The 24,200-nt window shown below is 38.5% G+C and overlaps 1 long non-coding RNA gene and 1 pseudogene across 1 annotated transcript in view; both read right to left on the reverse strand.

The window, feature by feature from the left end:
- The window catches only part of LOC138842603 (uncharacterized), a 496,232-nt gene that overhangs the window by 193,877 nt on the left and 278,155 nt on the right, over positions 1-24,200 (reverse strand). The gene's annotated exons all lie outside the window — the stretch shown is intronic.
- On the reverse strand, positions 225-11,405 carry LOC115866456 (putative RNA-binding protein 15B; annotated as a pseudogene).

Below are 24,200 nucleotides of genomic sequence, written 5' to 3' on the forward strand. Positions count from 1 at the left end.
TAGACATCAATATAACAGGAGTCCCTTCTCATAACTGTGAAAACAAAGCAAAACCTAAAAACTTAGTTTTGGTGGTGGACAGGATCTCTGGTTCCCCAAGAGATGAACTAACATATCCCAGCAGAGAATTAAAACCAAGGTGTAAGACAGGGAAGGGATGAGATTTTAAAATAACTGCTTTTGTGACACTCCAAAAAAATGGAATTGGAAAAAACAGGTTTGGGCTAGGCAGTGTCTCTGATTGTAACTATTACTCTATGTTCTTCCTTTAGTTTGCCCAATGTCCTTAGTGCTGATTGGAAGTACTGCTGTGAGGGGTTGCAGGGCAGGAATACATATAAGGCAGCATGTTTGTGCTTCATTTCCCCCTCCCCCATGGACCCACTCACTGGCAGGCAGATCACCCCTACAGCCTGCTTCTGTTTCAAGTAGGAGACCACATTCCTGAGATAGGCCTTGCTCCATCATGGGCATCTCCTCACCGCCAGGCCCACTGGGGTCACCTGGTAACTAGGAGCACCACATGGCCATTGGAGTTCCCCTGCTTGATGTATTGCATGACTTTGTCAAGCCTGAATTGATCCAGTTGAAGGGACTGGACAATCTTCAGCTGGGTCAGCTTACTCTCATGAGTATGATCTCTGAGGAAATCACTAATAACCCCCAATCTTCCTCTAGGATGTGCACTGATTCGGGAAGCAGCTTTTTTTTTTTAACACAAGAAGCCCATTTTTACCCTATCGTGGCACCTAGCTCTCAACTCAGTGTCCATGACATGCAACAACTAAAGAAGGTTTAGAGGAGTTTTCTAGACCCAATGGCACTCTATTCTCCTCACTCAGCTAGAATGGTCTCCACCATGCATACAGTGGTCTGCTCTCAAAGCCCCAAGCTGGGGAAACTAACTCAACATGGGGAGCATAAGAGAAGATCACCTGAGCTTAGTTTTAAAAAATAAGGATGAGTTAGGCAAAATCGGATGGCAATGGAGAAAACTGTACCAGGTAAAGATGAAGATAAGTAAAAGAGCAAGGAAGCACACATAAGACATTTTCAAGGGAGCTGCAGACGTTTCAGTAGGAATAGGTAACAGAAGTTGATATAAGAATGTCAAACTATAGCTGGGCATGTAAGCAAAGTCTGGGTCATTGAGAATACTGTCTGCCAGGCTTCACATTTAAGACCTGAAGGAGGTATTGAAGGATTGTAAGCAGAAGAAAAAAAATTAGCATTTTAGAAAGATCACTCTAGAACCATATGAAAACATAATTGGAGGTGATTTAGAAGACTGTTATAATAAACTCATAAACAAATACAGTGGCAAAAAGATAGAATGGGGAGAGGAGAAAGGGTCAGCCTCATCTACCAGAACACAGGCACTAGTCCCTTCCACCACGAAGCCTACACAACCCACTGAACCAACTTTAGCCACTGGGGACAGACACCAAAAACAACGGGAACTACGAACCTGCAGCCTGCAAAAAGGAGACCCCAAACACAGTAAGTTAAGCAAAATGAGAAGACAGAAAAACACACAGCAGATGAAGGAGCAAGATAAAAACCCACCAGACCTAACAAATGAAGAGGAAATAGGCAGTCTACCTGAAAAAGAATTCAGAATAATGATAGTAAAGATGATCCAGAATCTTGGAAATAGAATGGAGAAAATACAAGAAACATTTAACAAGGACCTAGAAGAACTAAAGATGAAACAAGCAATGATGAACAGCACAATAAATGAAATGAAAAATACTCTAGATGGGATCAACTGCAGAATAACTGAGGCAGAAGAACGGAGACGTGACCTGGAAGATAAAATAGTGGACATAACTATTGCAGAGCAGAATAAAGAAAAAAGAATGAAAAGAACTGAGGACAGTCTCAGAGACCTCTGGGACAACATTAAACGCACCAACATTCGAATTATAAGGGTTCCAGAAGAAGAAGAGAAAAAGAAAGGGACTGAGAAAATATTTGAAGAGATTATACTTGAAAACTTCCCTAATATGGGAAAGAAAATAGTTAATCAAGTCCAGGAAGCACAGAGAGTCCAATACAGGATACATCCAAGGAGAAACATGCCAAGACACATATTAATCAAACTCTCAAAAATTAAATACAAAGAAACATATTAAAAGCAGCAAGGGAAAAACAACAAATAACACAAAAGGGAATCCCCATAAGGTTAACAGCTGATCTTTCAGCAGAAACTCTGCAAGCCAGAAGGGATTAGCAGGACATATTTAAACTGATGAAGGAGAAAAACCTACAACCAAGATTACTCTACCCAGCAAAGATCTCATTCAGATCTGATGGAGAAATTAAAACCTTTACAGACAAGCAAAAGTTGACAGAGTTCAGCACCACCAAACCAGCTTTACAACAAATGCTAAAAGATCTTCTCCAGGCAAGAAACACAAGAGAAGGAAAAGACGTACAATAACAAACCAAAAACAATTAAGAAAATGGGAATAGGAACATACATATCGATAATTACCTTAAATGTAAATGGATTAAATGCTCCCACCAAAAGACACAGATTCGCTGAATGGATACAAAAACAAGACCCATATATATGCTGCCTACAAGAGACCCACTTCAGACCTAGAGACACATACAGACTGAAAGTGAGGGGATGGAAAAAGATATTCCATGCAAATGGAAACCAAAAGAAAGCTGGAGTAGCAATTCTCCTATCAGAAAAAATAGACTTTAAAATAAAGACTATTAGAAGAGACAAAGAAGGAGACTACATAATGATCAAGGGATCCATCCAAGAAGATATAACAATTGTAAATATTTATGCACCCAACATAGGAGCACCTCAATACATAAGGCAAATACTAACAGCCATAAAAAGGGGAAATCAACAGTAACACATTCATAGTAGGGGACTTTAACACCCCACTTTCACCCATGGACAGATCATCCAAACACTCCCATTTACCACTGCAACAAAAAGAATAAAATATCTAGGAATAAACCTACCTAAGGAGAAAAAGAACTGAATGCAGAAAATTATAAGACACTGATGAAAGAAATTAAAGATGATACAAATAGATGGAGAGATATACCATGTTCTTGGATTGGAAGAAACAACATTGTGAAAATGACTCTACTACCCAAAGCAATTTACAGATTCAACGCAATCCCTATCAAACTACCACTGGCATTTTTCACAGAACTAGAACCAAAAATTTCACAATTTGTATGGAAACACCAAAGACCCCGAACAGACAAAGCAATCTTGGGAACGAAAAATGGAGCTGGAGGAATTAGGCTCCCTGACTTCAGACTATACTACAAAGCTACAGTAATCAAGACAGTATGGTACTGGCACAAAAACAGAAATATTGATCAATGGAACAGGATAGAAAGCCCAGAGATAAACCCACGCACATATGGTCACCTTATCTTTGATAAAGGAGGCAGGAATGTACAGTGGAGAAAGGACAGCCTCTTCAATAAGTGGTGCTGGGAAAACTGGATAGGTACATGTAAAAGAATGAGATTAGATCACTCCCTAACACCATACACAAAAATAAGCTCAGAATGGATTAAAGACCTAAATGTAAGGCCATAAACTATCAAACTCTTAGAGGCAGAACACTCTATGACATAAATCACAGCAAGATCCTTTTTGACCCACCTCCTAGGGAAATGGAAATAAAAACAAGAATAAACAAATGGGCCCTAGTGGAACTTAAAAGCTTTTGCACAGCAAAGGAAACCATAAACAAGACGAAAAGACAACCCTCAGAATGGGAGAAAATATTTGCAAATGAAGCAACTGACAAAGGACTAATCTCCAAAATTTACAAGCAGCTCATGCAGCTCAATAACAAAAAAACAAACAACCCAATCCAGAAATGGGTAGAGGACCTAAATAGACATTTCTCCAAAGAAGATATACAGACTGCCAACAAACACATGAAAGAATGCTCAACATCATTAATCATTAGAGAAACACAAATCAAAACTACAATGAGATATCATCTCACACCACTCAATGGCCATCATCAAAAAACCTAGAAACAATAAATGCTGGAGAGGGTGTGGAGAAAAGGAAACACTCTTGAACTGTTGGTGGGAATGTGAATTGGTACAGCCACTATGGAAAACAGTATGGAGGTTCCTTAAAAAACTACAAATAGAACTATCATATGACCCAGCAATCCCACTACTGGGCATATACCCTGAGAAAACCATAATTCAAAAAGAGTCATGTACCAAAATGTTCATTGCAGCTCTATTTACAATAGCCAGGAGATGGAAACAACCTAAGTGTCCATCATCGGACGAATGGATAAAGAAGATGTGGCACATGTATACAATGGAATATTACTCAGCCATAAAAAGAAATGAAATTGAGCTATTTGTAATGAGGTGGATGGACCTAGAGTCTGTCATACAGAGTGAAGTAAGTCAGAAAGAGAAAGACAAATACCGTATTCTAACACGTATATATGGAATTTAAGAAAAAAAAATGTCATGAAGAACCTAGGGGTAAGACAGGAATAAAGACACACACCTACTAGAGAATGGACTTGAGGATATGAGGGGGAAGGGTAAGCTGTGACAAAGTGAGAGAATGGCATGGCCATATATACACTACCAAACGTAAAATAGACAGCTAGTGGGAAGCAGCTGCATAGCACAGGGAGATCAGCTCGGTGCTTTGTGACCACCTAGTGGGGTGGAATAGGGAGGGTGGGAGGGAGGGAGGGAGACGCAAGAGGGAAGAGATATGGGAACATATGTATATGTATAACTGATTCACTTAGTTATAAAGCAGAAGCTAACACACCATTGTAAAGCAATTATACTCCAATAAAGATGTTAAAAAAAAAAAAAAGATAGAATGGGGAGACAGATTTGAAAATTGTTAATGTGGCAGAATGGAGGTCTTGGTACCTAAAGGGTTATATGCAATTAGTGGGGAGAAAAAAATGGCTTGAGGGAGAATATACAAGAAGATGAGCAGTTTTGGGAGGAGAAGAGGATTATTATTCCCAATGTATTAATTCATTAAATATGATCAGAACCTGAGTAAAGCCAGCCTCAATGAGATAGAACGATAGGAAGGAAAGGAAGAGGAGAGAAAACACATTCAAAGGGATCCAAAACACGATAATGTGTTTCAAGAGACCCTTGAATCCTCAGTTTTACACTCTCATTTATTATGCATACCCACCGAATCCTATTGATCTCCCAATGAGAAGCTTCGAATGCTTTTTTTTTTTTTTTTTTTTTGTGGTACACGGGCCTCTCACTGCTGTGGCCTCTCCCTTTGCGGAGCACAGGCTCCGGACGCGCAGGCTCAGCGGCCATGGCTCACGGGCCCAGCTGCTTCACGGCATGTGGGATCTTCCCGGACCGGGGCACGAACCTGTGTCCCCTGCATCAGCAGGCGGACCCTCAACCACTGCACCACCAGGGAAGCCCGCTTTGAATGCTTTTTACTCCTCTACATTTCAACTGAGCATTTTATTCATATCAATTAATATTAGAAGGGAATAAGTCTTATCCTGTACCCAAAGAAGCCACATAACAGCAAAATATCTTGAGCATATCACTCAATCTCTACCCCAAGCCTCCATAAATGTCTTTACACAATGGACCTTTAAAGAGTTTGACTTTTACCAAGAGCCAATTTTAAAATGGAATACGTGTGAATTTTTAGTTAAAAAGAATCGTATTTAGTGCATAATTTTGTCTTTTAATATATTTAAAGACTTTAAGTCAGCATATAGGTTGAGATTCATAATTTTGTTCAAAGCTTTCTGTATAAAGACCACATGATACCTTCACCTCAGATCAAAGTGACAGGAAAAAATTTCTTTTAATACGCTAATATATGGTATGCCCTATTGTCAGACAATGAGAACTACATCATCATCTGATTTCCCTTTTGCTGGGCTACTAAAAAACTGAGTATAAATAATACTATTCTCTATCTGAGATTTGTTTTATTTTTGCTTCTCTTCTTCATGCCCCTGCTCCCCAAATTTACTATTTAAAATTTGACTTTTGTTCCATGTTACAGGTCTCATCCATCTGTACCATATTCTTATGATGAGCAAACTTACACCCTTTTAAGAACTCCCAATCCTGTTCTACTAGGGATCCTATAATCTTGCTTATTACTGAGGGCTTCCTGGAGTTTTCAAGCTATATAAATATTTTGGTGGGATCCTTTTGTCCCTTCAAAAGCAACATCAAATCTCCAGCTGCTGGGAAATGGTGCTTTTCCCTATCATTGGAATCAATGTGTCAAGGCATACGTCCTTAATGGAGGTTTTGGCAAGCATGGTATTAGAGTTATTATTAGATAGAAGTAAACCGAATAGTTTGTTTTCTGTGCTGCACATACAAATCGATGGTCTAAATCAAACACTGCAGTTTATAATGTGGTAGAAATATTTACATGGGAAAAAAGCACTAATCAGTGTACAGCATTAAGAAAATGTAAGTTTTACAAATTCCAGAAGCCAAAATATTTTACAGACCACAAGAAAAGGAAGAACAAAGAAAACCCAAAGAAAGTATATAAACCCATGCTAGGAAATGGACTCTATCCTCAAAGAGTTTGGTTCAGTTTAGCATCTTCTGGTTGCGAGGAAAAGGAGATTCACTTTAGTTATCCAAGAAACAAAGTGATTTTGGTGATAGTGAGGCAGTGCTGTATGAACATAAGTGCACAGGAATCTAGGAAAAGTCAAACAACTAGAGTGGGATACATAGTAGAGCCCAGGCTGCAGAACCTCCACCTACAGTCTGGACACCAAGTCTGTAAAGATAACCAAATACATAATAAATGGTTTATTGGTATTCCATTTCAGTGCATGATGAAATAATATTATCAGTTTTCAGACTTTATGCCTACCTTGAAGTAATATGTCACTAATATCTCTGCTTGCCCTTCTCTATCCCATCACCAATTTCTCGATTCTTTTTTTTTCATCTTCATATATTTTCTTATGTTTCTCCTTTAATAATCTATTTTCTTCTAACTCCAGCTTGACCTTGACTTATGATTTCAACCACATAGCTTAATTCTCTATATATGTCCTTTGATATGCCTTCCACTTCTCTCTGCATTTCCTAATTTGGTCCAAACAAGACAAAGTCAGATTGGCCTATATATCTTTTTACACCAGGCCACAAAATAGGTCATTGGCCAGTCTCTGAATTTGGGTAAGGAAGACTATGTGGTTACCTGGTACTCCTAGACCTGCCTTATTAGCTATGAGCAAAAAAGTTTCAGTTAAGAAGGACCAAGGGCATGGCACAAAGACTGGTGGATTGAATATGCAGCCCTATAATTCACTCATGTGATAAGAAAGTAACAGAATTCGACCACCTTGCTCCTTCCAAAAAGATTATTTTTTCATCTTGAGTTTTTGGCAGATTTTCCTGGTACTCAACATGGACTTCCAGAATGTATACATGTAGCCTAATCAAAATAATCAATGAAAAAAAAATAATCAATGAATTAAGGCATGTGTTTCTAATGAAAATGAGCTGCTACCTTTTATTTTAAAAAGTGTCATATGCATTCCAAAGATAAATGCAAGTGAATTTCTGATTATTGGGTGTTGTTCTTTATTCTCATCACCCTCCCTTTGAATGCCATAGTTTCCTGCTGCAACTGATCACCTCTATGGGCATTACTGCTCAAAACGTAATGCAGTCACTGCAACTAACACAATCTGCATGTCTTGCATCTTGAAGGTTTCAAGTACTTTTGAAACAAAATAGTCTTGCTTCAAAATACAAAAGACATTAAAGCTATATGTACTTAATAAATGTGTATTAATAGAATATATATAATTATAACTGGACTTAAAGCTCATTGAAATAAAGGACTATCTCTCTTGTTCATTTCTCTGCCCCAGACACTGGTACAATTTCTGACATGTAGTATGTGCTCAATATATTTTTCAAAGTAAATAATCATTCAATAAATAAATGAACACCGCACCTACTTGCCCACAACTTCCAAACAATGGAAGAACAGAGATTAGAATCTAGTGAAGACCATTTTTTGAATAGTATCAATAAGTGTCTCTAGGTCCCACAGAATCACTGAGTAGACAATTAAACTAGAAATGAAACAGGTTTAGAATCAGGTCTCCTAACTTAAAAAGAGTTTTTAGAGAAAGGCAGAAGTACAACAAAAATACTGCAGAGACTCTATCTAATAGGGAAAAAAAAGGTGCTTAATTATTCTTAGCCTAAATGGATGGATGGATGGATGGATGGATGGATGGATGGATGGATAGACAGATAGATAGATCTATGTATATCTTTATTCCTGAAAGTAGCTTCCACTAGACAAAGTTTGATGTTTACTGTTTGGTGCTCTCAGATAAAGAGTCTCAGATAAAGAGACAGGATTCCTTGCCTCTTTCTGAGAAGGTAAGATGCTTAAACACACCCGTGAAACCCCTCATAACCCAGGGCACCACCCATCCTCCAGCAGAGGAGTTAGATTCCCTTTGCCATCTTGGAGCTGAGTTTGTATAGTCCTTGCTCTCGTCTCACCTGGCAACAGTCATTAGATTTCTAAATTCATCTTAATTCTCTAAACAGGAAGAACAAAGGGCAGAAGGCCCAAAGAATGTTATGTGTGACTCATTTTTCGACTTTGTGTGAAGAGTTTGGCAGCACTTCATCAGGACAAAGGCATGATTTTGCTATTAAGGAGGAACATGTACATTTGTTTTTCTCCCTTACAGTTATGCACCCAAATGAGAGACTTACTGCTGTGAACAATGCTGCCACCTTCCTCACAGTGCTGGTTGCCATTAATTAAAATCATAGAAAGGGGCTAATTCACTGAAGTGAATCACTCACGTAATGGCCAAATTTCTAGAAGCTTGTGCCCTGGGGGCAATGAACTGGATTCTTTCTGCTTCTGGTTTGGACAGATGTGAAGCCAGCTCAGTTGGTAAGGGTTGCAGAAATTCTTTATTGTCTTTAAATTAAAAAGCAATATACCTATTGAATACCTGAACCATGGTTCTGAAGCCAAATAAGAAACAATAATGTAATAATAGCTCAGTGTTATGGAATTAATGTTTGTATTACTCCCCTCCCCCCCCAAAAAAATTCATATGTTGAAGTCCTAACCCCTTTGGGAGGTAATTAGGTTTGGTGAGGTCATGAAAATGGGGCACTCGTGATGGAACTAGTGCCCTTATCAGAAGAGGAAGAGACACTAGAGCTCTCTTTCCCTCAGTGTGAGGACACAGACTAGGGCATGTGAGCACACAGGGAAACAGTGGCCATCTGCAAGCCAGGAGGAGGACTCTCACCGAGAGCTGAATCTTCCAGCACCTTGATCTTGGACTTCCCAGCACCCGCAATTGTGAGAAATAAACATTTATTGTTTAAGCCACCCAGTCTTTCGTATTTTCTTATAGCAGACCAAGCAGACTAAGACATGCAGGTAAGACAATTACGATTTGACTAATTACAAAACTGACATAAACAGCGTTCTAAATTTCTACCTAAAAATTTACTTGAAAACTCCAGTCAAGATGCTGCATTAACCAGAGTTTGATATACCCTTCTGCTTCAAAAAAATAATTGAAAAATCTGAAAGGAGAAAATCCAAAATATATAACCGGGCTTCAAAATGAAATAAATATTGTTATGGACTAGAATAGGAACAGAAATGCAAAGCAAAGAATATGGCGAAAGCCCAGAATCCACAGGGTTTGTAGTCTAGAAACAGGCAGGGCAGTTAAGATTCCAGTGAGTGAGAGGAAGAAGAATTTAAAATCCCACAGCAGATGTGGGCTAGGATTCAGGCTCACTGCCTGAAGCCAGGTGCTGCCATGGAAGTATTGCCCTCTGCCCACCCTCCCCTCTTCAGTGCTCATAGAAGGAAGCTGAGAAAACTGCTTTCATCCAGGGCCCAAGACTTTATAAACCGTAGGCTCCGCGAGGCTGCTTGACAAAGCATAACCCAAAGCTCAGGAACCGGCTCCCAGCCTGGATCTACACTGTACCAAACATCACAGCAAAGCAGGAGCCCCAACCTATCAAAACACCTGATTCTAGACTGGAGGCTCAGAGGGCCAGATGGAGAGGGCAGAGAAAACCACTGTTCAAGAAGGAGGTGAGCACAAAAGAGAAAAGAGAGAAGATAAAATCATCCCACTCAAAAAACTGTCCTGCATGCCACAGGACGTAACTTACTGCTAAGAGAGGCAGTCAACAAAATCTACAATGGGAAAAGCAACCCCGTTTAGGTAATGAATAATCAGAGAATGTTCCACCTAAGAATTATAAAAAGTATTTTAAATGTTCATAGCAATAAAGAAAGGGAGAACATTTGTTTAAAGAGAATTATAAATTATCATAGAAAAACAGGAAAATAAAATAAAAATTGATATACATTAAAAATAGGATATTTTTTAAATAATGAAAAATAACAAAAACCTAAATGAACTCAGGATTTGATAAAGAAGGAATTAATAAGTAAAAATGTTGTTCTAAGGAATTTCTCATATGCAGCACAGAGGGACAAGGATAAAAATTTTGAAAGAGCAGCTAGGACACAAAGAGGATAGACTAAGAGACCCCAGCATATGCCTAAAAGGGCAGTGAGAACAATAACCAAGAGATACGGCATCTAAAATCCAGATGACATGTAGGCAGTCATTAAGGTCTGATGGGATGAGGACAGGTGGATTTAAGAGGGAGGTGCCAGGCTTGACTTCACTGTTGGTTCACAGCAGAGATTGCAATGCCATCAGGCAGGCAGCAGCCCCTGGGCAGCTCAAGGGATTGGCGGTAGTTTTAACAAGCACCAGTTTCCTAAAGATTTCTAGAAACCAAGAACAGCCCAACCTCCTTAGGGAGTTGTCAAGGGTCCCCTCAGGCCGAAGCAGGCAAAGGTTACGGCCACATCCAGTTGGTAAATAAAAGGAGATTACTGAGAGATTGCCCCCTCGCTTCTCAGTAGTTTCAAGGCAGACAAAGCATGTCTAGGAATCTGCAGCAAACAGCTGGTACAGGTGCAGGAATTCTTAATACACAGCGTTGATTGGAAAGCTAGAAACAAAGCAGGGACTGACAAAAAAACTTTTATTTCTAAAAACATAAAAAATAGAAGAAATGTAAATAGAAGAAAATCAAAAGAACGGTGAAGGAAAAGTAATGAATGCCACTCCTCCACTCAGACCACTTCACAACTTTCCATGTCACTCAGAATGAAATATCAAAGTCCTTAAAATGACATTCAAAGCTCTACAAACTCCCCACCCAATCTCACCTGCCACCTTCCCGACCTCACCTCCTCCTGATTTTCCTTTTTCTTTTATTTTCTGATTTTCATTTTGCTGTTTTCTAGCCACATTATCGTCGCTGCTCTTCTTTGGACTTCCCAGCATGTTTCCAGCATCAGAACTTCTGCACTTGCTGTCCCCTCCGTTGGGAGATCTCCTCCTCCAGAATGCCACTTGGCCTTCCCCCTCACCTCCTTCGATTCTTCGCTCACGTGTCGCCTTCCTCAGGAGGATCTTCCCTGACCACCTGTTTCAGCTTGCCTCCACCCCTGCCCTCCCTGTCCTTCTTCCCTGCCTTAGAGTGCCCCTCAGTACCCAGCACTACCTCATATCCTACATGCTTTATGCATTTACTGTGTTTGTCTTCCCCTGCTAGGCTGTAACTTTTTGAGGACAGTGGTGTTTATGTCTTGTAATTCAGTGCTGGCCTGACACACTGTAGGCACTCAGTAATGATTTGTTGATAGAATCAATAAATGATCCCGGGCATATGGGAAGCACTCAATAAAGGCCAAGTGGTGTATTTAAGCACAGCCATTCAACTACCAATAACTCACTACTTAGTCTGCTAATCACTGCTCCAGGAGGGTCAGTCACATCATCAACATAATAATGATAACTGTCTATGATGTGCCAAGTTCCCTTTTGACATTTTATATTTCTTATATCACTTTAACATTAATTCAAAAGGGGGTAAATTATTATTCCCATCTTATTGTGAGTATGAGACTGAGGGACAACAAAGTTAACTGATTTCCCCACATTAAAATAACTGGAGGGTGATAGAGCTGATTTGGGAACTGAGTCTGTCTTCCTCTTAAAATCATTCTGTCCTCTCCACTGACAGATTGCTGCTCTGACCCAGGACTCTCCGTGATCACCGTCCCTCCTCCATCTTTTACAGGCATCTGTAAAAAGATGCCTCTCGTTATTACAGTCATCTCCCATAGTGACTCTAGTGGCCACTGGTGTCCATTCCTCCTTGCTAAGCTTGATTTACCTGGATTCTCTCTCTTCTAAAAATAACTTCATGCATCTCCAACTCCAATGGTAAATCTTAATCAATCTAAGCCAATCAGAAATCTAAGGTGACATCACCAAAACTGGCAGAGTAGGGAAATTCAGGACTCTGTCTCTTCAAAAGCAACTAATAAACGGGCAAAAACTGGCAGAATCTAAGCCAGTCATGGCAACCCATTCTCCTTGTCAGTGATTGGCTTATGGATAGATATTTAGTACAATTTAATACAATTCCAACCAATAAGACATGAGGAGAGTGAGCTGGGGCACTTCTGGGAATAAACTCCTTACTCTTAAGTGGAGACAAGGCCGGAGGAAATGAATTCTTCTCCCTCCATACATGTTCATATTTAAGTGGGATGCCTGAACTACTGCCACTATCTGTCACTCAACCAGAAGATAAAGCTAACATGGGAAAGAGAATGGAGCCAATAGAACCTCGGGGAAGTAAAGTTAGAGAACTTGTGTACCTAATGCTTACCTTACCCATGGAAGGGTAAGTTATGTGAAACTTTTTCAAAGGGCTTGTATGGTAGAAGCCAGGTTGAGTTAGTGTTTCATTACTTTAAGTGAAAGCATCCTGATACCACAGCACCCTCTTTCCACTTAAGAAGTAGCTCAACATCCAAAAATAACTAAAATGGACTTGCCTTCAGTTCTACTACTTGAACATGGACAATCATTTGGGTCTCGTTATTTCTAAGATTGACTTGGTTGCAGGGCTCCCACTAAAAGTAACTCAGAACTCTTTGGTTTCTTACTGAACAGTTAAAGGAGCAGCGGGAGAGCTGAGGTCAAAGATCAGGCTCTAGTTTGATAATGGAGGGCTACATAGTGAGGAACACACTGAGGTGCAAAGAACTTAAGCAATTTGGTCAAGCTCACCAGGTTAGTTGACAGGCAAGCTGAGACTACAAGCCAAGTTTCTCGACTTCTGTTAGAGGACATTATCCACACCCAGGTTAACCTAGCTATATTCATACTTGCAGGTATATTATGTAGCTGATCTAAGGCAAAAAAAAAGGGGGGGGCGCCTAAGATTTAATGTATTTCAATTATACCTAGGAAACGCATACTTGAAATTTTGCTCACTCTGATTATTCTTCATAGTGAGAAAAGAAGCTATCATTTGAAAATATGATTCCGACAGAACTACTGAAAGTTAGCTAAGCAAACAATTGGGGATAAATGTGCTACAGGCATGCAAATAAAGCTTCCTGTTTCTCTAGCCCCATAATAACTAAAAACAGCTCCCCTGATGGCCCGCCCTCATCACTGAACACATTCGAAGTGTCTTAGATGCCTGTCATCGACCAGGTGGAGACGTGGTCCATTCCCCTTCCTCTGCCATTTGAACACATACCCTAGTAAGTTTCAATCAACTCTACTTCAGGTTCACAGTGGCAGAATTCAACTGTACTGAATTTCGGAAAGGGTTGAAATCAAGGACTTCTCACCTCTAGTCTATGTAAGTCCTCCCAAAGCACTGTACACAAGCATGGAGATCCACTACTCAGCCCTTCTAGGGATTCCCACATGGACGCTCCCTAGGTTAGTAGCGTCTATACATCCCCATCTTTCATTTTGCTACCCCCTTCCCACAATGCCTCACTCCTTTTAGCATCTTCTCCTAGCCCAAAGTCCCCCTCACTTCCCTCCCTTCAAACAGAGCTGTGTTCATCAACCTACTGGTTAGCAAGCTCCAAGTTTTCCTGTTTCTTAGAAATTTTCCTAGCTTCCTGTGCTAATTATATGAAACTTCAGGTAACTATTCTTCTACAGCTATTCTTTCTCTCATTCTGGTGTGGGATAGAGGATGGGGAAGCTTCCCATTCTAAGAGTAGACAGGAGAAGACAGAGCATTGAGAGTCATTTTGTTTCTGATACTCTTGTCTTTGGTTGCCTGAAAATAATACTAATAACAGCAGCAACAACAATAGCAATCAAAGACATGTTACACTAAGAAAGTTAATTTCCTTCTGACAGTGCTTTCCGGTACATCCTTCTCACCCCACCCCAACTCTAACAGCATAGGTTTTAGGTCTTATTTTGCTAAAGAGAATGCTGTCTCCTTTCAAATCAAATTACAATATCTCCTCCTATTAATTTAACCCTAAATTGTTTTCCCCAATTCCTGGATATCTGCCACACTCCTTTTCCTCCATCCCCACAACTGAATAAGCAAGAGATAGAAAAGTCTAAATACATGAAAAAGTGTATATACGAACAGTAGCAGTAGCAATTTTTTAATAGTAGAATTGTGGGTGACTTAGTGTTTATTCATTGGATTTTTTCTTTATTTTTTACTTAACAACATTTCTATATAATTTTGGCAATATCAGGAGAAACACTGTGCTTTTAAATGAGTGGTCTTCAACCTCAAATGACACATAAGAAAAATGTAAGAACTTCTACTTATAGATCGTGGACACACACGATGTCTCATCTCCCTCAGCTCTGATCATCTTGGGTTTCTGAAAATTACAGAGAGTCATCTGTTCCTTTTCAATTCATAACTACATTCAAAATCAAGAAAAGAAACCTCAGCGGACCAGAAATCATGGAGAATCTCTGGGAGAGGGATAAGAAAAAAGAAACCATCATCAAGGCTAAGAAGTAAAGTCAGGCTAGTAGAAAAAAATAATAAATATCATGGGAAAATGGTGTTGAAATTAAAATTCAAACCTTTAAGTAAAATGAATAGTAGAAAAGACACAGCTAAAGTTAAACCAGTAAGACAGAAGACTGAGTTGTTGAATTTCCGTAACATATCATAAAGGGATAAAAATTGGAAGGTATGAAAAAACAGTCAAGAAATATGAAAGATAAATTCAGAACTTTTAACATCCACCTTCTAGGAATACCGAGGAGAAACTAAAGAGATCTGTAGACAGGGAACATTCAAAGGAAAAAAAACATGGTTCTGGTTATTCCTAAACTTTTTTTTTTTTTTTTACACTAATGAGGGGACCATTTTTAGAATTCTTATTTCATTTGTAATTCACTCACCTAATATTTATTCAGATTCAACAATGTGCCAGGCACTGTGCAAAGTAATGGGAATCTAGTAATAGTAATAAATCCTCTCCCTAGAAAATGTATATATGCACAGATCACAATTTTCCACATTATTTTAGAGGTTAAGAGTTCGCTGACCCATAATCTTTCATATTTTTATTGCAGTTCACCTGTTTTGACTGGAATGACTTGGCAAAAACCACATCCCCTACTGAATTGCTGAATTGTTTAACAAAGAGTATCTTAGCAACTGATTGTTTGAAGGCATGAAATCATACAGAGACTCAGTCTATAATAAAACTGGAATTGGTAAACTCACAGTCTGAGGGTTATTTCACACTAGTTATGGAATGATCATCTTTCATGAGGTAAACTGGAGTAATTTTCAAATGAAGTAAACTGAAGTCTTTGAAGAATTATGAACTACATTGAGTAATAAAAATCACTAGTTTCCTACTCAGGGTTAGTAGATTGGCTCACAGATCATCTCAGCCACAGAGAAAATCAGCAACCAAAAAAAGAGGACCATCTCCTTACAGGATATTTAGTGAAGAGAAATTTGTTGTCCACTAGGGAAATTAAAAACAAGGAGTTTGTCTGAGATAATCAGATGTAAATAAAGAGTTGTCTTTTGTATTAATTTCTAGAAAATTAAATGTATTTAGAATATCACAAACTCATTTTGGGATATTTGTTGAATTTTAAGTCAGATACTGATTGACACAGAGAAGGGCTAAAGAAAAACAGGAAAGAACCATTGGAAAACAGAAGAAAATAGAAAGGACTTTGATAGGAACTGAAGATGGAAGACGAGCTTTATAAATAAGTACACAAACTTGAGGACAAAAAGACAGGTCAGTCAAAAGACTGGATTTGCAACTGACAGAAGGAAATCACATGTTACACAATGGAACATAGCGTATGATATAAAAAAGAAAAGCTGACTCACTTATTAAGTAAGATATGAATGCATATGTGAAGAATTTAAATAGCTGAGATGAAGCTGATGTCTGGCTACGTGTCTATCTTGCCCTGACTTCTATACCCAGTAGTCATGAACATTTTACCAGAGGTATTATTTTCACAATGTCCGCTGATTGAATATGACATACCAGGTGAAAGGCATGGTGTTTTATCATCAGTTCCATAGCGCGTCATGAAAGCAAAGATTACAATCTCTTAATTTTAGATATCAGGACAGGTGCTCTGAAGCAACACAAAGACAGAAGTGCCAATAGAATGCCATCAGATCTATATTTTTAGTTAACAACTCATACCTCTGCAAACTCTAGCAATTATTTTTATTCATTTAGCTTTCTCTTTTCTCAGCCCTCCCTGAGTGCTTGTGGTTCTTTCTGAGCTGTCGATAAATTTTCACAACTTGTCATATGTGGTCTGACCAAAAAACTGCAGAGAGGTGCTAAACTGAATTAAATCTGTGTGAAAAGAGCTTACAAAGTTGGCCACCAAAGGTATTTTATGTATTTAAAATAGCATGTTCAGGTCTTCAGAGTTTGTCAGAGTTTCAACTGGGCTTTTTTTTTTTTCTTTTTTTGCGGACAATGACTAACTATACCTTTGTGCTCATTCTTTGCTTGGTTTCTCTGTTATATGCAACATTTGATAGCCATCTACCCTCTCTTGCATTGCCACCAAATTGTTCCTTCAGCATAAGCAGATGACTGAGTGATTTTAATGAAACATAAGAAACGTCATCATCTAGAAATTAACTATCATGTTGTAGAAGTTGTCAATTTTTTTAATCTGATAATGTTCAACATTATATTTTGCTCTGAAATAAATGTTAATTGCTAAAAGTTGGATTTTTAAGGACAACAAAGTGAATCTGATTTATCAGGAACAAATTTAGGATGAAAAAAGTCCTTATCAGGAAAAGGATAATGGATCATGAGACCCAATAACAACCTGGTAAACTCTGAATGCTATTATAGACCTCTTGTTCTTATGATCTACTAGTTTTGCAACAAAAGAATGTTGGGGGCCTTTTCTAAGTAACAATAATACTAATTACAACTAACCAATCAAGTCCCTTACAAACCATGGGAAGGCCAGAACAAGTCCAGAATAAGCAGGAAGACGATAGGGTGGCCAAGACGGCAAGGAGGAACAGTAGGAGGTAAAACAAAATGACCCCCTGCAGCTGTCTGGGCACATCTCTTGTAGGAGTGTCGCACTGGGTTCTGAGCTAATGGTTTTGGATAGGCCTGCCACGGGTGAAGGCAGGTCTTCAGAAAGAAAACCTGCACTAATAAAGCCACGCTATAGGCAGGAGACACACTGTGGTCAGTGAGCCCTGCACTTGCTATCAGAAGACCTGGGTTCAAGTCTCAGGTTTATAGGTTCTTGTTTGCCTCACCTTGGATACAGTACAACCTGGGTCACAATTTCTCATCTGTGTAGAATGTATCCTCATACGATCATCATGTGAATTAGCTGATCTATGTAGTTAAATTATCAAGTTTCTCTTATATGAAAATTTCTTATTTTTAATAATAAAACAGAAATTACTACTAACACTAGTAGTAATACCTACTAGAACGCAGCTACTGTAATAGCTGTAGTTAAAAGTTAAAAGCAAGAAACAAAGAGGTTGACATAATGTAGAAGCAGTATAATATAGAAGAGGCATATAGTAAAACTGTTAAGAGTTTAGACTTTGAACACAGCCTACCTGGATTCAAATACTGGCTCTGGGACTGTGGGACTATGGCAAAGTAACTTACACTCTTCGTGCTTCAGTTGCCACGTCTATAAAATGTAGACAATGGTACCAACATCATGGGTTTGTTGTGAGGCTTAGGTGAGTATCTAGGTATTAGTGTTTAGCACAGTGTCAGGCACATAGGAGATATTAAACAAGTGTTTGCTAGTATTATAATGCTGAGCAAAGGCACTACGCCACTTAAATCCTTCCTCATTGGGAACTGAGCTGATCAAAAACTCTAGGATTAGGCTGTGTGACGCCAGACATAGAATTACAGGCACCTTGAGCAGGCCTCTTAAGCAGGTCACTACATAAGCTATCAAAAAGCCACCCTCGTTGACCACAGTTCAGATTTTAATTCGTAAGTGAGAAGAAGACGGGAAAAGTTCACTTTTCCACCATATCACTACTTTTTGGCTGTCCGTTTGCATGTTAAGAAAGCCAGTTAACTTGTTGAGGACACTAGTTGGGCCTTGGTCGTTATCTCTATTGACCAAGTAAGAAAAAGTATGGAGCTTCATTTAATCACCTCCACTACTCTTATTTTCCTTAACTTCATGATTGTTAAGAGGCAAGGTATGTATTTTCCTTTATACAATATATACCAGTTGCATAAGACCCTTGGCTTTTTTTTTTTAATAGATCTTTATTGGAATATAATTGCTTCAAAATACCATGTTAGTTTCTGTTGCACAACAAAGCGAATCAGCCATATGCATACACATGTCCCCATGTCCCCTCCCTCTTCAGCCTCCCTCACATCCTCCCTATCCCTCCCCTGAGGTCATCGCAAAGCACCAAGATGATCTCCTTGTGCTATGCTGTTGCTTCGCACCAGCCAGCTATTTTACGTTCGGTACTGTATATATGTCCATGCTACTCTCACTCTGCCCCAGCTTCGCGCTCCCACCCCATGTCATCAAGTCTATTCTCTATGTCTGCCTCTTTATTCCTGCCCTGCAACTAGATTCATCAGTACCATTTTTTTTTAAGATTCCATATATATGCATTACCATACAATATTTCTTTTTCTTTTTTTTTTAAACATCTTTACTGGAGTATAATTGCTTTACAATGGTGTGTTGGTTTCTGCTTCATAGCAAAGTGAATCAGCTATACATATACATATATCCCCATATCTCCTCCCTCTTGCGTCTCCCTCCCACCCTCCCTATCCCACCCCTCTAAGTGGTCACAAAGCACCGAGCAGATCTCCCTGTGCTATGCAGCTGCTTCCCACTAGCTATCTGTTTTACATCTGGTAGTGTATGTATGTCCATACCACTCTTTCACTTCGTTCCAACTTACCCTTCCCCCTCCCCATGTCCTCAAGTCCATTCTCTACGACTGCATCTTTATTCCTGTCCTGCCCCTAGGTTCTTCAGAATCAATTTTTTTTTGATTCTATATATATGTGTTAGCATATGGTAGTTGTTTTTCTCTTTCTGACTTACTTCACTCTGTATGGCAGACTCTAGGTCCATCCACCTCACTACAAACAACTCAATTTCATTTCCTTTTATGGCTGAGTAATATTCCATTGTATATATGTGCCACATCTTCTTTATCCATTCCTCTGTTGATGGACACTTAGGTTGCTTCCATGTCCTGGCTATTGTAAATAGTGTTGCAATGAACACTGTGGCACATGACTCTTTTTGATAATGATTTTCTCAGGGTATATGCCCAGTAGTGGGACTGCTGGTTCGTATGGTAGTTCTATTTTTAGTTTTTTAAGGAACTTCCATACTGTTCTCCATAGTGGCTGCATCAATTTACATTCCCACAAACAGTGCAAGAGGGTTTCCTTTTCTCCACACCCTCTCCAGCATTTATTGTTTGTAGATGTTTTGATGATGGCCATTCTGACCAGTGTGAGATGATATCTCATTGTAGTTTTGATTTGCATTTCTCTAATGATTAATGATGTTGAGCATTCTTTCATGTGTTCATTGGCAATCTGTATATCTTCTTTGGAGAAATGTCTATTTGGGTCTTCTGCCCATTTTTGGATTGGGTTGTTTGTTTTTGTAATATTGAGCTGCATGAGTTGCTTGTATGTTTTGGAGATTAATCGTTTGTCAGTTGCTTCATTTGCAAATACTTTCTCCCATTCTGAGGGTTGTCTTTTCGTCTTGTTTATGGTTTCCTTTGCTATGCAAAAGCTTTTAAGTTCCACTAGGGCCCATTTGTTTATTCTTGTTTTTACTTCCATTTCCCTAGGAGGTGGGTCAAAAAGGATCTTGCTGTGATTTATGTCATAGAGTGTTCTGCCTATGTTTTCCTCAGAGTTTGATAGTGTATGGCCTTACATTTAGGTCTTTAATCCATTTTGAGTTTATTTTTGTGTACGGTGTTAGGGAGTGTTCTAATTTCATTCTTTTACATGTAGCTGTCCAGTTTTCCCAGCACCACTTATTGAAGAGGCTATCTTTTCTCTATTGTATATTCTTGCCTCTTTTATCAAAAATAGGGTGACCATAAGTGCATGGGTTTTTCTCTGGGCTTTCTAACCTGTCGCATTGATCTATCTCTGTTTTTGTGCCAGTACCATACTATTGTGGTTACTGTAGCTTTGTAGTATAGTCTGAAGTCAGGGAGCCTGATTCCTCCAGCTCCGTTTTTCTTTCTCAAGATTGCTTTGGCTATTTGGGGTCTTTTGTGTTTCCATACAAATTGTGAAATTTTTTGTTCTAGTTCTGTGGAAAATGCCATTGGTACTTTGATAGGGATTCCACTGAATCTGTAGATTGCTTTGGGTAGCATAGTCATTTTCAATGTTGATTCTTCCGATCCAAGAACATGGTATATCTCTCCATCTGTTTGTATCATCTTTGAATGCTTTCATCAGTGTCTTATACTTTTCTGCATACAGGTCTCTTGTCTCCTTAGGTAGGTTTACTCCTAGGCATTTTATTCCTTTTGTTGCAGTGGTAAAGGGGAGTGTTTCCTTAATTTCTCTTTCAGATTCTTCATTATTAGTATATAGGAATGCAAGAGATTTCTGTGCATTAATTTTGTGTCCTGGTACTCTACCAAATTCATTGATTAGCTCTAGCAGTTTTCTGGTAGCATCTTTAGGATTCTCTATGTATAGTATCATGTCATCTGCAAACAGTGACAGCTTTACTTTTTCTTTTCCAATTTGGATTCCTTTTATTTCTTTTTCATCTCTGATTGCTGTGGCTAAAATTTCCGAAACTGTGTTGAATAACAGTGGTTAGAGTGGGTAACCTTGTCTTGTTCCTGATCTCAGTGGAAATGGTTTCAGTTTTTCACCATTGAGAACAATGTTGGCTGTGGGTTTGTCATGTATGGCCTTTACTATGTTGAGGTAAGTTCCCTCTATGCCTACTTTCTGCAGGGTTTTTATCATAAATGGGTGTTGAATTTTGTCAAAAGCTTTTTTTGCGTCTACTGAGAGATCATATGGTTTTTATTCCCAAAATTGTTAGTGTGCTGTATCACATTGATTGATTTGCATATATTGAAGAATCCTTGCATCCCTGGGATAAATCCCATTGATCATGGTGTATGATCTTTTTAATGTGATGTTGGATTCTGTTTGCTGGTATTTTCTTCAGGATTTTTGCATGTATTTTCATCTGTGATATTGGACTATAATTTTCTTTTTTTGTGATATCTTTTGCTGGTTTTGGTATCAGGGTTACGGTGGCTTCATAGAATGAATTCGGGAATGTTTCTCCCTCTGCAATTCTTTAGAAGAGTTTGAGAAGGATCGGTGTTAGCTCTTCTCTAAATGTTTGATAGAATTCTCCTGTGAACCCATCTGGTCCTGGACTTTTGTTTGTTGGAAGATTTTTAATTAAGGTTTCAATTTCATTACTCGTGATAAGTCTGTTTATATTTTCTAATTCTTCCTGGCTCAGTCTTGGAAAATTGTACCTTTCCAAGAATTTGTCCATTTCTTCGTGATTGTCCATTTTATTGGCATATAGTTGTTTGTAGTAGTCTCTTATAATCCTTTGTATTTCTGCAGTGTCAGTTGTGATTTCTCCTTTTTCATTTCTAATTTTACTGATGTGCGTCCTTTCCCTTTTTTTCTTAATGAGCTTGGCTAAGGGTTTATCAATTTTATCTTCTCAAAGAACCAGCTTTTAGTTTTATTGATCTTTCCTATTGTTTTTTTTTTCATTTCTATTTCATTTACTTCTGCTCTGAGCTTTATGGTATCTTTCCTACTGACTTTGGGTTTCCTTTCTCTTTCTCTTTCTTTGGGTTCTTCTTTCTCTAGTTGTTTTAAGTGTAGGGTTAGATTTTTTGTTTGAGACTTTTCTTGTTTCTTGATGTAACACTGAATTGTGATAAACTTCCCTCTTAGAACTGCTTTCGCTGCATCCCATAGGTTTTGGGTCATCATGTTTTCATTGTCATTTGTTTCTATGTTTTTTATATTTCTTCTTTGATTTCTTCAGTGATCTGTTGGTTATTTAATAGTGCACTCTTTAACCTCCATGTATTTGTGGTTTTTACAGTTTTTTTTCCTATAATTGATTTCCAATCTCATAGCATTGTGGTCAGAAAAGACGCTTGATACGATTTACAATTTCTTAAAATTTTCCAAGGCGTGATTTGTGACCCAAGATGTGATCTATCCTGGAGAATGTTCCATATGCACTTGAGAAGAAAGTGTATTCTGCCGCTTTGAGGTGGAATGTTCTATAAATATCAATTAGATTTATCTGGTCTACTGTGTCATTTAAAGCTTGTGTTTCCTTATTTATTTTCTGTTTGGATGATCTGTCCGTTGGTATAAGTGGGGTGTTAAGAGACTCCTACTATGATTGTGTTATTGTCAATTTCTCCTTTCATGGTTGTTAGCATTTGCCTTATGTATTTGGGTACTCTTATGTTGGGTAGATAAACTTTTATAATTGTTATATCTTCACTTTGGATTGATCCTTTGACCATTATGTAGTGTCCCTCCTTATCTCTTGCAACAGTCTTGAAAGCTTATTTTATCTGATATGAGTATTGCTACTCAGGCTTCTTTTGATTTCCATTTGCATGGAATATCTTTTTCCATCCTTTCACTTTCAGTCTGTATGTGTCCCTAGGTCTGAAGTGGGTGTTTTGTAGACAGAACATATATGGATCTTGTTTTTGTATCCATTCAACCAGGCTGTGTCTTTTGGTTGGGGCATTTAATCCATTTACATTCAAGGTTATTATGAATATGTATGCTCCTATTACTATTTTCTTAATTGTTTTGGATTTGTTTTTGTGGATCTTTTTCTTCTCTGATGTTTTCCACTTAGAGAAGTTTCTTTCGCATTTGTTGTAAAGCTGGTTTGGTGGTGCTAAATTCTCTTAGCTTTTACTTGTCTGAAAAGCTTTTGACTTCTCCATCGAATCTGAATGAGATCCTTGCTGGGTAGAGTAATCTTGGTTGTAGGTTTTTCTCTTTCATCACTTTAAGTATATACTGCCACTCCCTTCAGCTTGCAGAGTTTCTGCTGAAAGATCAGCTGTTAACTTTATGGGGATTCCCTTGTATGTTATCCGTTGCTTTTCCCTTGCTGCTTTTAATATTTTTTCTTTGAATTTAATTTTTGTTAGTTTGTTATGTGTCTTGGTGTGTTTTTCCTAGGGTTTATCCTGTATGGGACTCTCTGTGCTTCCTGGACTTGGGTGACCATTTCCTTTCCCATGTTAGGGAAGTTTTCCACTATAATCTCTTCAAATATTTTCTCAGACCCTTTCTTTTTCTCTTCTTCTTCTGGGACCCCTGTAACTCGAATGTTGGTGCATTTAGTGTTGTCCTAGTGGTCTCTGAGATTGTCTTCAATTATTTTCATTCTTTTTTCTTTATTCTGCTCCTCAGCAGTTATTTCCACCATTTCCTCTTCCAGCTCACGCATTGGTTCTTCTGCCTCAGTTTTTCTGTTATTGATTCCTTCTAGTGTATTTTTCATTTCAGTTATTGTGTTGTTCACCTCTGTGTGTTTGTTCTTTAGCTCTTCTAGATCTTTGTTAAACATTTCTTGTATTTTCTCAATTCATGCTTCCATTATATTTCTGAGATTCTGGATCATCTCTACTATCATTACTCTGAATTCTTTTTCAGGGAGATTGCCTATTTCCTCTTCATTTATTTGGTCTTGTAGGTTTTTACC

This window comes from Globicephala melas, chromosome 3 (assembly GCF_963455315.2).
Source record: "Globicephala melas chromosome 3, mGloMel1.2, whole genome shotgun sequence".
In the NCBI taxonomy this organism is placed as follows: domain Eukaryota; kingdom Metazoa; phylum Chordata; class Mammalia; order Artiodactyla; family Delphinidae; genus Globicephala; species Globicephala melas.